Source organism: Ostrinia furnacalis, unplaced genomic scaffold (assembly GCF_004193835.3).
Source record: "Ostrinia furnacalis isolate ACB-3 unplaced genomic scaffold, ASM419383v2 OfSCF7393, whole genome shotgun sequence".
Lineage (NCBI taxonomy): Eukaryota > Metazoa > Arthropoda > Insecta > Lepidoptera > Crambidae > Ostrinia > Ostrinia furnacalis.
The window spans coordinates 163,273-177,879 of record NW_021137632.1 but is presented as its reverse complement, the minus strand read 5'-3'; the positions used below and the strand labels follow the sequence as shown (position 1 = coordinate 177,879).

Sequence of the window (14,607 nt, the reverse complement as noted above, 5' to 3'; positions counted from 1 at the left end):
CAAATCAATTGAACGCGATACCAAGCACGTATTTGACAAAGGATACGTGCTTTTAACCATCTAGGTACTTGCAATCGACTAAAACAAGCTCACGAATTCTAGAATTGGCAACCCTAACTAGATTAAAAGCCTCTGCAGCGCAGCTGCGGTAGCAACGACTTTGTAGTTAAAACTGTAAATTAATAGGTGCGGTATTATTATACATACGGTAAACTCATTAGTGGATATTATGTATAGTAGGTATGTGATTTTCGCCAAGAAAGAAGTCTATAACAGTATTACACTAAAACTCCTGTTTTAATATCAATATTGATGTTTCCACAAAACAGTTTATGTCAAATTTTATTAGCAGAAGCAGAGCAATGTGTTGATTTCATTATAATCATTTCTCGTCTCTACTTCGCCTTATTGGAAACGGGCCTAAGATGAAAAGAGACCAAACGGAGACGTTTTCCATTAATCTAAGCGAGAAAAACCTCATTTCTCATGATCCTTTGACAAATGGCTCTATCATTTCCATGCGCTAGGAGTGCAACGGGAAATACATTCGCGCACATAAATCATCTCTACAAAATTGTGAAACAAGATGGGTGGCCCTTGATGGCGGCTGCGCAAACGCATGACGTTAAAGGGCGCTGCAATTTGCACTTATATTGTGACACAACAATATAGTAATCATAAAACTTGTACGATTTATGATGGTGCGTGACGTTTCATAAGGTTGCGTTGATGTGGTACCTACCAAGGCTGGAAGAAAAACTATACTTACGCCCGTAAAACATTGCTATGAGGTCTGACAGTGCGCGTGGTCGCACAGGGTAACATAACGAACGAACCAATCACAGATCTATTGAACGCTGTGCGTTCGATTATCTGCTTTACTTAAGCAAGCATCGTTTGTGAATATGGGCGATACTGATTCAACGAAAGACAAGTACCTATTTGGCCGATTTTTTTACCTGATGTTAGGTGTAGTAGCAGATGTAGTCTTTTTCCAATCGTAAAAACGACTCCAAAACAATTTAATAACACAAATTCTATACATTACCTAACTACGTAGATAATACGATACGAAGATAAGTAATGATCATACATTATCATTATAGCCATCTATCTAACATTACATCAGTAAGTACATACGTAAGCACTACTCACACACAGAAACTGATTTCACTATCATAAAAAACCTAACAGAGCATATACCCAAATTGTTTCACAACTCATAAAAAAGCCTAACACAGCATAATTATAAATGTCAAGTTCATTAACGTTCTATGAAATAAAAGTTGCATGCGACTGTACTAGACCCGGCAAAAACGCCGGGTCATTGCACTCGCGCGCAGCGTGTTTTGATAAGGTCGCCAATTCGACATCGAATTTTTTCTAAAGAATCGCGAATACAGTTAAAAAAGCGCTACGCGACCAACTGCGAACCGTTTTAATTACTTCATAGTCACGGAGTTGTAGTAAAATTTACCGTTAACGGAAAGTGATATGACAAACCGGACTGATTGAACAGTTTTTGCCGCCATCTTCTTGCTGCGTTCAAATTGTCAGTCACTTTTATGGTTCCGTCTTTACTGTGATGGGGCAATAACAATGAAATCATATCAAAGAACCGTAACTAATAAGGCAGATTATTATTTAATTGAATTCACAAAACAATAACCTTTCAAAAACTTAAAAATTACATAGGAACTTCTTCTTCTTTCTTATGGCTATTGTTGTCTATGTTTCCACGTTTACCAATGTCATTTACATAGGGTCCCCAATTCCCCATTAAAAGTTAAAAAATATATTTTAAAATTAAATAAAGGGTACGGAACCCTTCAATCTGATTTGGACTAAACCTGTTTACTAATTCATGGCAACAGTTAGTAAATCGTTTGTTCAAACCAAAACAAACATCCGCGTGCCTAACCGCGTAATTAAACTGATTACCATGTATATTACCGGGAATGCAGCTGAATGTTCCGATCTATACTATTTTAATGCAAATCCGTCTATTGCCATTCTATTCGCGATACTGTTAAGCGTACAGCCACGCGCATAAATAATTTGTCAATAAATGTAAGCATTATTTTGCATGCGACAAATCATTATTGTTATAGCAGATCGCTACATTTTGCATTCTAAATTGCAATTCAATTAAGAGGTAAAAAATTCTGAAAACTTCGACGTCGTTTAAAAAAAAGATTATTAGTAATTTCCTATTGCACAAATTACTAATACTCCCGTTATTTAATAATAGTTATTATGATGACATTTAACACTGCAATGTGTAGGTAAGAATTTACAATGTTACTTTTTTTTTTCTCTTTATTTAAGGAGCTTTGTCAAAGAACAATGCAACATTTCTTTTCTGTCATTTTCTTAAAAAAAAAACTCAATTCGCATCGTAAATTGGAATCCAATTTCGCGCACGACATTAATCGTCAAATAACGTATACGACTGCACTTCCTAGGCGTTGCGCTCGCGCATATTAAATGAGACACCCACGTGAGTGATTCACATGCGCACTACTCGCTGTATTCACACTAATGAATATTGTGCTATGCTTGTCTAGAAAGTATCCGACTTAGTATAAAATTTGAGAAAATGAAATCTACTTAGACGCCGGCAAATTACTGCAAAATGTTGACTGGAAATAAACAATAATGGTGGTTCAACGATGCTTTAACGAATGCCGAAGAGTTACATAAAGATTTAAACAGTAAACGGGAAAATTAAACTCCTCTGCAGTCAGACAAAATTATCGTATTTTTTTACACATAATATTTCGGCAGCTCTACATGCATGACAATATTGTTAAAAGAATTAAGAAGAATCCTTTTCTCGCTAAGGCTTCGAAAATTTTCCACGTTTTCCGCAAAAATTACATACAGAATGTACAAGTTTCTTCTTCGAGCAGCTATACAAGACGGATACTTTTCGGACGCGCATTCGCATTATACTGCTATAATACAATAACGATCTTTATCCTGCCGACTTTATCCCTCCAAACGACAACATTAAACGTGTACAGGATGTCTTTTAAGTTTCGTCGACGTTTATTTTAGCATTACACACAACATTGTATTTGCGAAACCTATTATGGTAATATTGTATTGCTCCAGCGAATCGCCAGCGCGCCTAGTTGGCCGGGTTTTAATCATAAATTGTTGCGAGTTGTGATGTTAAAGCTTTGTATTCACTGTATAAATGTTTCCAGACACGTGTTGCTAAACGTGTCTGGTTAAGTCCGAAAATGTCGTGAAAAATACACCACATTACTTGACGTTTTTATTCAATAGTTTCCAGATGTGTCGTGCTATCTCAAAAGAAGTTGCCCGATGCTGGTGCAATTTAAAGTTACATACTAGTGAACTAAATAGTGAATACGAGGCCTAAGAAACATGTCATATGCACTGTGAACATTGTCCTGATAGGTAGACCATTATTGTGGAATAACTGACTCGGGAATTAATTGGTTTGTAATTGCATGCACCTTTTAATTGTAGGTTACAATGATGTTGAACAGGGTATGAATAGAAGATGGAATAGGTCCCTTTAATAGAGCAACAGGCATAAGGATAAAACAACGCCCTGTACAACATTATCATAATAAACCGTTTTAAAAAGGATTACTAGTCTGCCATAAATAAAGTCTATCAGATTGAGCTGATAAAGTTTAAACTGTACGTCATGGGCAACCTTTGTGGAATTGTTGCAATCACTCGATGCACATGCATTGTAATGCAGTGACGATCGCTCGAGACCTTCGCATGGTCCAAGTGCATGACCATTCATCTTGTTTAACTGATTGACATGATGACTCCGAAGTAATTTCTATAGTTGGTCAGAAATAGCAACGATGTTGTTCTCTTCAATCAGTTATGATTAAAACGTTACCGTCTTTGTTGCAAGTCATTTGTCATCATGAAAATGTACAATGTCTTTGAATTTACTGATGATTACTTTATATTAATATATCCCTGGTTATTTTTTTAAATTAAAATGACGCATTGATTCGCTTTCTAAATATTAAATAGAATTATGTAAACATTATTACACTTCATTATTTCAAATCGTAAATTCGTCCAATTTAAGCGACTCTACTTTTTAATTAAATACGACGTTGATTGCGATCGTAATTTTTATGTGTAATAAATAATATTGACTTTTAATCAAAGGAAACTTATTAATAATTGCTCATAATAATAAAATATCATTGGAACAATAAATGTCCCATTCGAATTCAAGTGAGACGTTATTTAAAGTTATTGGCAAAAGTGCAGCAGATTGTCTAATCACTAGGAAGCAGAATGCATCTTCTGCGTAATGCGTTTTGGCTAAATTTGTATTCAGTGAACTTGCCAACGAACGCATTCAACGATTAACATGCACGTTTAATTGAAAACATTGATGTTAAAGTACTAGGTAACATCGTTTCAACCAGACATTCTGATCTTCCTTTGTAGAGAAAAACAGTCGAATTCATCTAAATATTCAATCGTAACTAGTATTAACAACAAAACTAAAGTACGGTTGCAAATAAACAAACCGGCATTGGGAATTGTGTCTCTGGGCGGCCATCATTAATTCATACTTTGAATAGAACAAAGAATCACTATTAGAATAGCGGCGAACTGAGATCAAGATGACCTAAAAACACACAATGGCTATCGAATTTCTACCATGGACTAAGTCAAAAACACACATCGCTAACACTTGAGGCTGGCGAATTTAGTTAGGAAGTTCTACAGTAAAGAAAGTTTTAGTTACAAAGTTATTATTAATTGACAAATCATAATCATCATCATTTCAGCAACAGGACGTCCACTGCTGAACTTAGGCTTCCCTCAATGGACAAATAGTGACGGAAAAATCAAATAAAAAAATATTCTGGAATTGAGGGGATAATAAAGTGAAATCCTTCCCAATTCCCTGCTGGGTTTGATGGTATAACTACGTAAGCTAGAATTTGAGCTTTTTTAAAAGCTCTCTCAGACAGAATGTATGATGATATAAAACAAAAAGCTTTACCGGGAGCCACTGTGATGACGAAGATGTCTTTAGCTGATGTTTGGGGTAGCTCTGCAGAAATTCGACTGGACAGTAGCAGTTAATGCATTTGAGAAGCTAATTTAAGTTACAAGATATTATGTTTGCAGTGATGAAGAGATGCTATCAAAAGCCGAGCTAAGCCGATCTCTTGCACTGTGACAATGGCCAAGTCGTGACCACTCGGAGCTTAGCTCACGACCGCTTTGTGCCTACTTGTTAAAATAATAGACACTTAAGCCTTGGAGGCGACAACGAAATAGCACCGTCAGATCTTGTAATTGGTGAAGGTACCTTGCGGTGAGATGCAAATTGGCTGTAAAATGTTACAGGGTATCGTTTACGTACGACGTTTCAAAAGTAACGAACATTTCACAGCAACAAATTAAGAAAATAAAACGAATTTGCCGGCCAATAAATGTTTTCGCATTCACATTTCACACGTGCGAACAATGAAAGAATTGATCATGTTTAACGAACTTTCTACAAAAAATATTGCAATCAAGATACAATAGCTCATCAATAATTTGAAAGTGGACACTCTTACCAATTATTCATAATGAAAATGCAACAACACGCATTATTTATAAGTATGAAATCGGTCTACCTACTTATAAGAAAAAAACTTACACGATAATATTTAAAATTGACAGTTTAAGTGATAAGCTCTTTCAAAACGTGAACATTTAAATTTTAAATATATCCCACTGTTTTATTCTCATTTATAAGCCTTCCCCGCATTACATAAAAATGTGTTACATTGATCGTGTTCATGTTACGCCATCAAAACAAACTCTTGTGAGCGCAATAAAACCGCGTCAGAGAACAATTCCTTATTTTGTGATTGCCGGATCGATGCGGGATGCGTTCGCGCATCGTAACCTTTGCCGCGGATCATAACGACGTAACCACAATAATACATTTTGACAACAATAAAAAGCAATACCGTTTCTGCTATAACGCTTTTAAACAATAAATGCAGATAACCAAAACAAAACACAATCGAAAATCTTTACGACAATCGCGTACCCCCATCACCGAATAGTACCTACGCTCACTTGTTTTTCGGTCCTTCAAGTTTTTAATAAAATACAATCGTCACTTGTTTCGTAGTAAAGATGCCGCGGCGTTTCTCCCGGAGGTAAACAGTCGCGCGGTTGTCGCGATATCGCCACTATTGTTCGCGTCGCGTGCGCAGGTTTCATCTAGTGCGCGCGGCCGATGCGGCGGCGGTCGCGATAATGCGGCACTCGCCTCCATGCTGGCGAGTGCTGCCTCCCCGGTGCCCGAGTGCCGGGCCACCTCTCTCTTTTGAGCGGATACGGGTCGCGGCGCATGTATGCGTGCGATCCAGTTGCCGGTGGTTTAATGGACTTTTCACTCGTAAGGGTTTGCTGTGGCTATCAATTTTCTCTAATCAGTCTTTAGTTAAAAGTAATACTAATTAAAAGCCAATATTAATATCAGTCTTCCCTCCGCTCATTGCTTGTCCTGTCCAAATATAACCCCTTTTCCAACTTGTTGATAAAATTGTTTTTGTTCAAAATGTTAATGCATCATGAATAAATAAATAACATTTTCCAATTTTAGACATATCATGGATTAATCTGTTTTAATTTATTTGTTTAAAGTCAGTGCTCATCGTTATAACATCTCTACCGATTTCGAAGATATTGGCTATCCAATTTCCACTTAATTGAACTGATGAGAGAGTAAATTAATGTATTGGATAAAATAACACAATATTGCCAACTTTTTTTTTTGCCAACAGAATAGGTATTGATACTTTTTCTACAACAAAAATTATCAGGTTATAATGGCTTTCATTCGGATCTCTGAATGATTCAGATTTCTCTACATCAATCCTAGATTGTCGTGATTTTCAAAGTATAAGTTTGATAAAAAGTAGAGAAAGCTTTCTCCTTTGTTTTAATTAGATACTTACCAATTACATACATTTCCCATAAAATTTATCCACGGCATAATATGGTTTTCATTGCACGCAACGTGCGCAAGCGTGCAAAATTACACAGTAGAATGCACTCCGTGGGACTTTATAAAAGACTATACTAATTGCAAATTATCTTCACAGAAGCAGTGTTTAAGATTTGAACCATTAATGGTTAACTGATAAAAATTGTAGAGATGGTTTGTGTACCGCCATATATTTTTTATGAGTCTCTCTAAATGGAAAAATACCAATTATGGTTAATCCAGACGGTGAAATAAAAAAAGTCGAAGCAGTGCCAAAACGGTGTTAAATTAAAATTCCTTGGGCAGTACCTGTTTTAAAGAAGAAGATAAATTTTGAAATGTGTTTTCTAATTATTCTTAAGATGAACAAAACGCAATTTTCATTTTGCAAACTGGTTTAAATCTATTTCCAAAAGGATAAAAAAGTCTTACAATTTTGAGCTCTACGCCTATAAAAACACAAATCTATGTTTCGAATAATACTAAGTTGCGCCGACACCTATTCGTTTATATTCAACCGCAGTCATCGCGGTTATTGATGACTATTTGTATTACAATGTTACCATGAACGCGCAATCTTACGAAATGTCTTTGCATATTGTATTGGCGCATGCATTACGCGCCGGCGCAGTAGAGCGCACTAACTCTGTGCAAGGGCATCGACCAATGCGTTGACCGAACAAATTTTAGTATCCACAGAAATGGACTTGGGGAATATGACGATTATTTGTTAAAATTTTCTTGATAGAGTCGCATTCAAACTATTTTAGATAAGTAGAAAATATCGAATTTTCCTAAGAATGCGAAAGGTTGGGGAACGGTGGTGGGTTTGATTCCCGCCTTAGGCATAGATTTTTCAAGTTATTTAAAGTGTGAATTTTTGTTCTACTAGGTATTTTATATTTTAACAAGAATAATAATTCCTTTACATTTGAGCTGCATATTGAGTTGTAATCTAGTTGGTAGGGAGAATGTATTTTTCATGATGGAAACTAGAGCTAGCCCAATAATGTAACAAATTGATAAAATTTTACACAAATTAAAAGATCAAAATTGTAGAGTTACTTACTCATTACGGTTAATTGTAGAGTTATTTCGTAGACATTTCCTAGAAGAAAAACGAAGTTGTTTAGAAAAAGTTTGCATTGCCATTTGTGGAATATTGAAAAGCTAAGGTTCATACTTCATAATACAAAATCTTGCAAGTCCACCGTCAACTTAGTCAAATGACTACGTTTGTAAACAAGTTGAGAAATCGTTATTGACTAAAATGGAGTGACATGATTTGTCTTCGCTATTTACCCAGGTCCACAACGAGAATTCTGCAAATGCACTATGCAAATTTGAGGTGGGCACTTGATGCAATAAAGCGTGTCAGATCTATGTGGATTTAAGTTTTACTGAGGGTAAAATAAAGTAAATAGTTGGATGCAAATTGTAGAGTTTGTTTTAGTTACTAGTTTTCATTGTGAGATTCAGATTCGACTGTTACGAAACAGCAAAGAGATTAGACTCAGTATCTATTTTCCAATAACTTACATTTCTCACATGTAGCAATTTCAAAATTACACATTTCAAGTTGAAAATACAAGTCCGCGCGAAAAGATAATGCGCTCCGTAATGGACGTGCAATTTTTCCATCAAATTAAGTAGCCCGCGATCATAAAACTAAAAGCTTCCTAGGCCAGCCCGAGCTGCAATTTTCCTTATCAAATAAACTACTGGGGCTGACATAACCGCGCTGTAAAACCACTCGACGCAGGCGCAGGTGGCTGCGAAAAAAGGGACAAGAGTGCACTCCATGCTACGTACAATAGTGTCATTAATCCTTTATGGGGTCCCCGACCTCGGTTCCCGAGTGATAGACAATGGTGGTAGTCGTGTTTGTGAGCAGAATTAATACATGCACATGCAATGGGAAGCGGGGGATGACCAGCCTTGAACTTGCATGCAGTTCTATGCGACGATGAATGCGAAATGAGCGCCATTTCTAGTAAGCGCGCCATGTTGGTCGCCGGCAGACGTGTTGATGTTGACCGGATTTTTCGCGCGTTGCTTAAAATCGGAGTTATCACAGTATACGATAGAGATGTTTATTGAAATGATGATGATGATAAAAACATGTAATACAAATATTTGTATTTTTTTATAATCTCAAAAACAATAAGTAGGCAATCGCTCCTTTAAACCTCTTTAAGAATATGTAGAGCCGCAATTGAAGTATGATACAACAGTTTAACTACAAATATCGGTAATTACTAAAACATACTTCTGGAACTATCTAAACGTAGTATGTAATGAAACATTTTTTCTCTAGTTTCTAATATTTATTACCTCTTAAAACTGTTATAACAAAAATGTTTTAAAAGTTGGTATTTCCTTGAAGAGTTCCAATAACAGAAACAAGAATGAATCCTTTCTGGTAATATTTTCCTACCCACACTAACATACCGACCACAACAATTCGTCGTTTGTTCAATTGGAATTGTGTGCTTCATTCATGACCCTACGAGCACTGAACCCGCTACATTTTGACGGACTATGAACTCCTTTGTCTCCACAAATCATAAACACAGTCAATAAAACATTTGTTACGACAAAACGTATTAACGCTGAAGACTCAAGCGCTTTATAGTCGCGCTAGCAAAAAGGACTATTTAATGGAAATATGTATTACCTAGGTTGGTACTCACCTCAGGTTTTAAGCGCTATAATTTGTACTTATTCGGATTTTCATTGAGTAAGTAAATTCTAACAGAAAAAATACACAAATGACTATACTTCTTGTTACCTTCGATTTATCAAAGCGTGTACCGGAATTTATGGTAGAGTCATGAGAGAAAATGGAAAGAAAAATTTAAATTTTCAATTGTAAGCTTGGTAATTCCCTATGAAAATATTTCGACGACTCAAATAATTCAAACTAAGTCTTAAAAACTTAACTTAGGTCTTAACCTAACTATAATAGCCCTATCTAATAGAAATTAAATTATCTACCCAAGTAATGAAACTTTCATTAGTTAGGTACTCTTTGGGTGAAATTGAGGAACAATCACATCAAATTAGTAGGGACCAACAATTTATTATGTTCTTCCAAAAAAGTAGACCTTTCATCTATGGCTGAACAACTTTAATTCAAGTTCCAAGTCCAAACTCCAAAAGATCAGATTCAATAACAGAGCTCCCGACAGTTATTTAACGATCCCATTATAAAAATAACACTTATTATTTCCGAAATCAAATTGAATTATGGCTTAATAGCTTTATATTCTAGCTCGGCAACGTTGCTAGGTGGTTGGTGCTGCACATCAGACTCTACATTTTTGTTCGAAAATAGCATCTATTACAACGGACTAAGAGAATAGTGTAAAGCTTGATGTGTTGTATTACTCGCGAATTGCCGGGGTAGGCTGCCAGTAGGTTGCGGGGTCGTTGACCCCACAACCGGTCGCGAGCTTTGAGCGGCGTAAAGCCAAACTTGGCCCACTTTTCTTAGACACGCCACTGTAAAACGTATCGCGGTTTGTACTTCCTTTTTTACGTGATTGTTTGTTACGTGCTGATGAATCACACTCGTTAGACTGTGTTCACATGGAAAAGTACGTATCTGAGGTATTTTTAAACTTGCATCTGTTTATGCAATCGGTTTTAGTCTTGTCTGCAATATTACATGAAGGTACGAATAATAATGTTAAAAATTGTTACAAAAATTTTACGAACACGAATTGCTCTGGGTATTCGAAAGTTGAGGGTTCGAAATCCTCTGGGGACAAATTTTACGTGACAAACTATTAGAGCTTTTGCAAAAATATAGCTTGACGTCGTTGAGAATCGAAAATATTAAAAAAGCGGTTTAGCCACGGAATGAAAGCGGCAAAGTTAACAGAGCTTTTAAATGATTAAGCTGCCAAAGAGCTTAATAATTTAACGAGGCTCAACTCTATGTTTTTATACTCTCCACCCGAAGAAGAGCTTTAATTAAACATTTAAAATTCGCCTTAACCGATTTCCGTGTGGTTTACCGTGTGTTTTATCTTGTATTTTTATTAATTGCAACATTGAAATAGCAGCAATATTCTCGAATGCATATTTATCATGATAACTGCGAAACACGGAGGTAAGGCAGCTTTGTGAAAGGCATAGGGCAAAGAGCAACCGGCAACACTAAGCTTGGTGCACATGGATTGCACTATCACATTATTTGAACACAGTTAAAAGGTCATCAGGACATTCTCAGTCCTACAGGAACACGACCCAATTTTAAAAGAGCAAGTAGAGGACTTCTTATTTCAAAATCCCTACGCTAGGCGGACAGTTTGAGGATGCCTGATGTAGAAACCATTATGGCAAAAAAAACTGCTTGCGAATATGAGTCATTTCCACTGGTAATCTGTAGAAGCTTTTGTTCTCACTTGGATTTTATTTTACAGAAAGACTAATCTTAGCACGATCTAAATCAATTATTTATTACCCAAAGCATATGAACGGTTTGCACAACAACAAAAATTACGACATCGCTTCATTATATTAGAAAAAATAAACAATGAGATTTGATAAAAGATAATTACGGTGATTACTCAAAGCATGATTTCATCAGTCCATGTGTACCTACCATAGCTTACAAAATGCACGTAGGTAATTTTAATTGCAGTGGGTTAGCAAATTTATGGTAATAGAAATACACGCTGTTCTGTGCCAAGTCTCGGCGACTTAAGAAACCCCACTGAGGAAGTGGATGCGAGCCTTGGGAACGACAGCAAACAGGATAGCGAGACATTTCAATTTCTGCAAAATGTAAATTCGTGAAAGTATTAAATTGTGCTGACAAATTAGCCCTTGAGCGTTTTGAATTATTAATTTTTCTGTAATAAATTGATGAATTTCACAAAGCAGTCTCGGATTAATTTTTTGAACGTAGTGATGAATACAGAATTCGTACTTAGTGCCTTTATACTACATGTTGTATTATTTCGCTCAGTAGACTTCCCTTCAGTAAGACTGACAACCTCCGAAAAATTGGTCAACAAAAAAGCTGAAAGCATCGGGCCTTAGTATGTTTCACAGTGGACTGAAGTAGCTTGATGACGATGAAGAAAAAAACAATATTATAGACATCAATTTTAATAAGGTTCAAAACATGAAACATGTCTAAACAGTAAAAAAACTACTCAATCAAAGTAAATTACATTTTTATGGGACCAAATGGCAGTTATTTTGCATCGATCAAAAAATAATTTCGTGAATCAGTTCAAAAATCTCGGCGCATTCGGTGTACCTACATAATATTAAAAAAAATAAAGAAACCAACCGAATCGAGCACCTCCTCCTTTTGTTGAAGTCGGTTAAAAACAGTATTCAAGTGAATATAGGACTGGATGAAGAGACGATAGAGAGATGAGCGTCACTCATATCTCTACAATTCATACATACGTCATTCAAGTCAAGGAGCCAATTTCAAAGTCAAATGTCATCTAAACTGATTACGTGCCTAAGTTTCATTATACAGCCTAAGCAAGCACAGGCGCCTACGTGACGCTAATCAGCTTCACTGCCTGTGCTGAACCCTTTGGTTTGTCCTACTGGGGCGTGCCCAGTGTCCACTATAGTTTGTGTATAGTTCATTACGAGCAATGAATCGCACGCAAACGTTTGACAGAACAAACAAACAGATGTTCTAAGAGCCGAACACGTGTTGTGCTATGAATTCATATTCAGGACAAAGGTTGACCTTCCTATACAACTCTTATGCTTGCAGGTGTTCATAATTTTCATCAATAAACTACAGCATCTAAATAATCAAGAACATTAGTTACCTTGGGATCTGTGAAGTACACGTCATTGCTTAGTTAATTTTGTTTAAATATTGAACTTAGGTACATTCCAAGCAGATAAACTTAACAGAACAGTATCTGAACATCGTCTCTAGATGGAATTAGAGTTGAAAGGTCGTAGCAAAGTAAGCATTATTCAAAATGGTTATCGCCATTTCTACTCGCATCTCATGAATAGTAAGAGTCACGAGCGAAGACAATGCCATGTCTCAGCTTGTGACAGCGTCGGAATAACTACGATGCACTCGGTAACCTAGGACGGTGGGGTGAAATGGCAACGTTAGCGAGTAGAGACGACAGTGAACGTATGTAATGAGCAGTCACTAAAATGAAGTTGTTTTTAGAGAGTTGGGAGAACATACGAAAATTCGGCAGTATCCCGATAAATCCCGACCATCTGGCTATCCTGATAGTACCTACTTAGTCAATCAGTTACTTATTTGAACTAAAGGTTCTTCCTGAAAAACTTCTGAACAAAGAACGTATTAAAGAAATATGAAGCTGTTTTCGAAAAGTTTCTGCGTTCCTACATAATTTTGGAGCAAGTCCTACTAAAAACCTTTATCGACCTTTAGGTAAAATATCGATACGGGCATATTATTATGTGTCAATAATGACGAGTAAAGTACTAATTTAGTGCAATAGCTAGTAACTATTCTGGGAACTCGAAAAGACCGTGACACGGTTGCAATATGTCACTAAATCAATAACCAATTACCTTTGTTACAAGGTTTTACTATGTATTTTAACCTTTAACTACTGACGTGGGGGCCTCTCAGGCCTTGCAAAAGTCAAATTGTTGAATTTCTCCTCCCCCACGTGCACGACACATGCGAATCTTTTAGTACCTTCAAGTTTCATTGCGCTGAGGCTGTCAACAACGGTTCACGTGATTGCACGCGCAATTTCAGTAGGTAAATTAATTTTAAAGTTTCTTGTGGGCCTCTCAGGCCCCCACCTCAGTATTGGCGTAACTTTTTTTGTCTATAGTTTTCATTTAGTTTTCGTCTTTTCTTGAAATAATTTGAAAAAATCCATAATATGGAGCCCACAGTACGTAGTCCGAGAGAAAGCGGTATCTCAAAAGTAAAAATAACCAGCATTTAACGAAAAATAGAAGAACAGTAGTTTTGGCACGTATGCTAGGAAATGATAAGCCTGTACCTGTCTATCCAAGATTTAAACCATGAAACCAAGTGCCATACATGTATATGGAAGACTCAAATGAAATCTACATTTTAAAAATACGTATGGCTTCCTTCACTGAGCAAAGCAAGTTTATTCAGACTGTGTTTAATTCGCACTATTTGATGTGTGTAATTTTTTCCCCACTTTTTCATATTAGGATTACTGATATATCATTAGCTAAAAAGACTATTGAAAATTAAGATTCTAAGTTGATTTGTTGAATTTATGAATATTTTTCATGATAACTTTGTGAATCATGATTTCATGAGATTTTTGCCAAAAAATGCTACATGTTTTCTAAATATTGAAATAATACGTACTTATTAACAAATAATTTACATAAAAATCGTTTTATTGTATTTAAATATAACCACTATTAATAATTATTAAACATAAAAACCTAAAAATATTATATATTTTTAAATATAAGCACACATATGTACGGGCCTCTCAGGCCCCCACGTCAGTGGTTACGTGAAATTAAATCCACTTCAGTAGCTAAAGGTTAAACTACATTGCACTGTCATTAAAATCCATACTATGCTTTTTGAGTGAAGTAGGTACGAGTAA

The 14,607-nt window shown here is 36.1% G+C and overlaps 1 protein-coding gene across 8 annotated transcripts in view; it reads right to left on the bottom strand.

Moving 5' to 3' along the window:
• Positions 1 to 14,607, bottom strand: part of LOC114364365 (long-chain-fatty-acid--CoA ligase 1) — a 67,079-nt gene that overhangs the window by 32,869 nt on the left and 19,603 nt on the right. Inside the window, exon 1 of one of the 8 annotated variants that reach the window (XM_028320493.1) lies at positions 6,074 to 6,363. The exons of 2 other annotated variants lie outside the window; for them this stretch is intronic. The gene's annotated coding sequence lies outside the window, so the exon portion shown is untranslated. Of the gene's footprint in view, positions 1 to 6,073; positions 6,364 to 14,607 lie in introns of those variants that run through there. 5 more of the 8 variants (XM_028320492.1, XM_028320491.1, XM_028320494.1 and 2 more) reach the window with 5 other exon arrangements.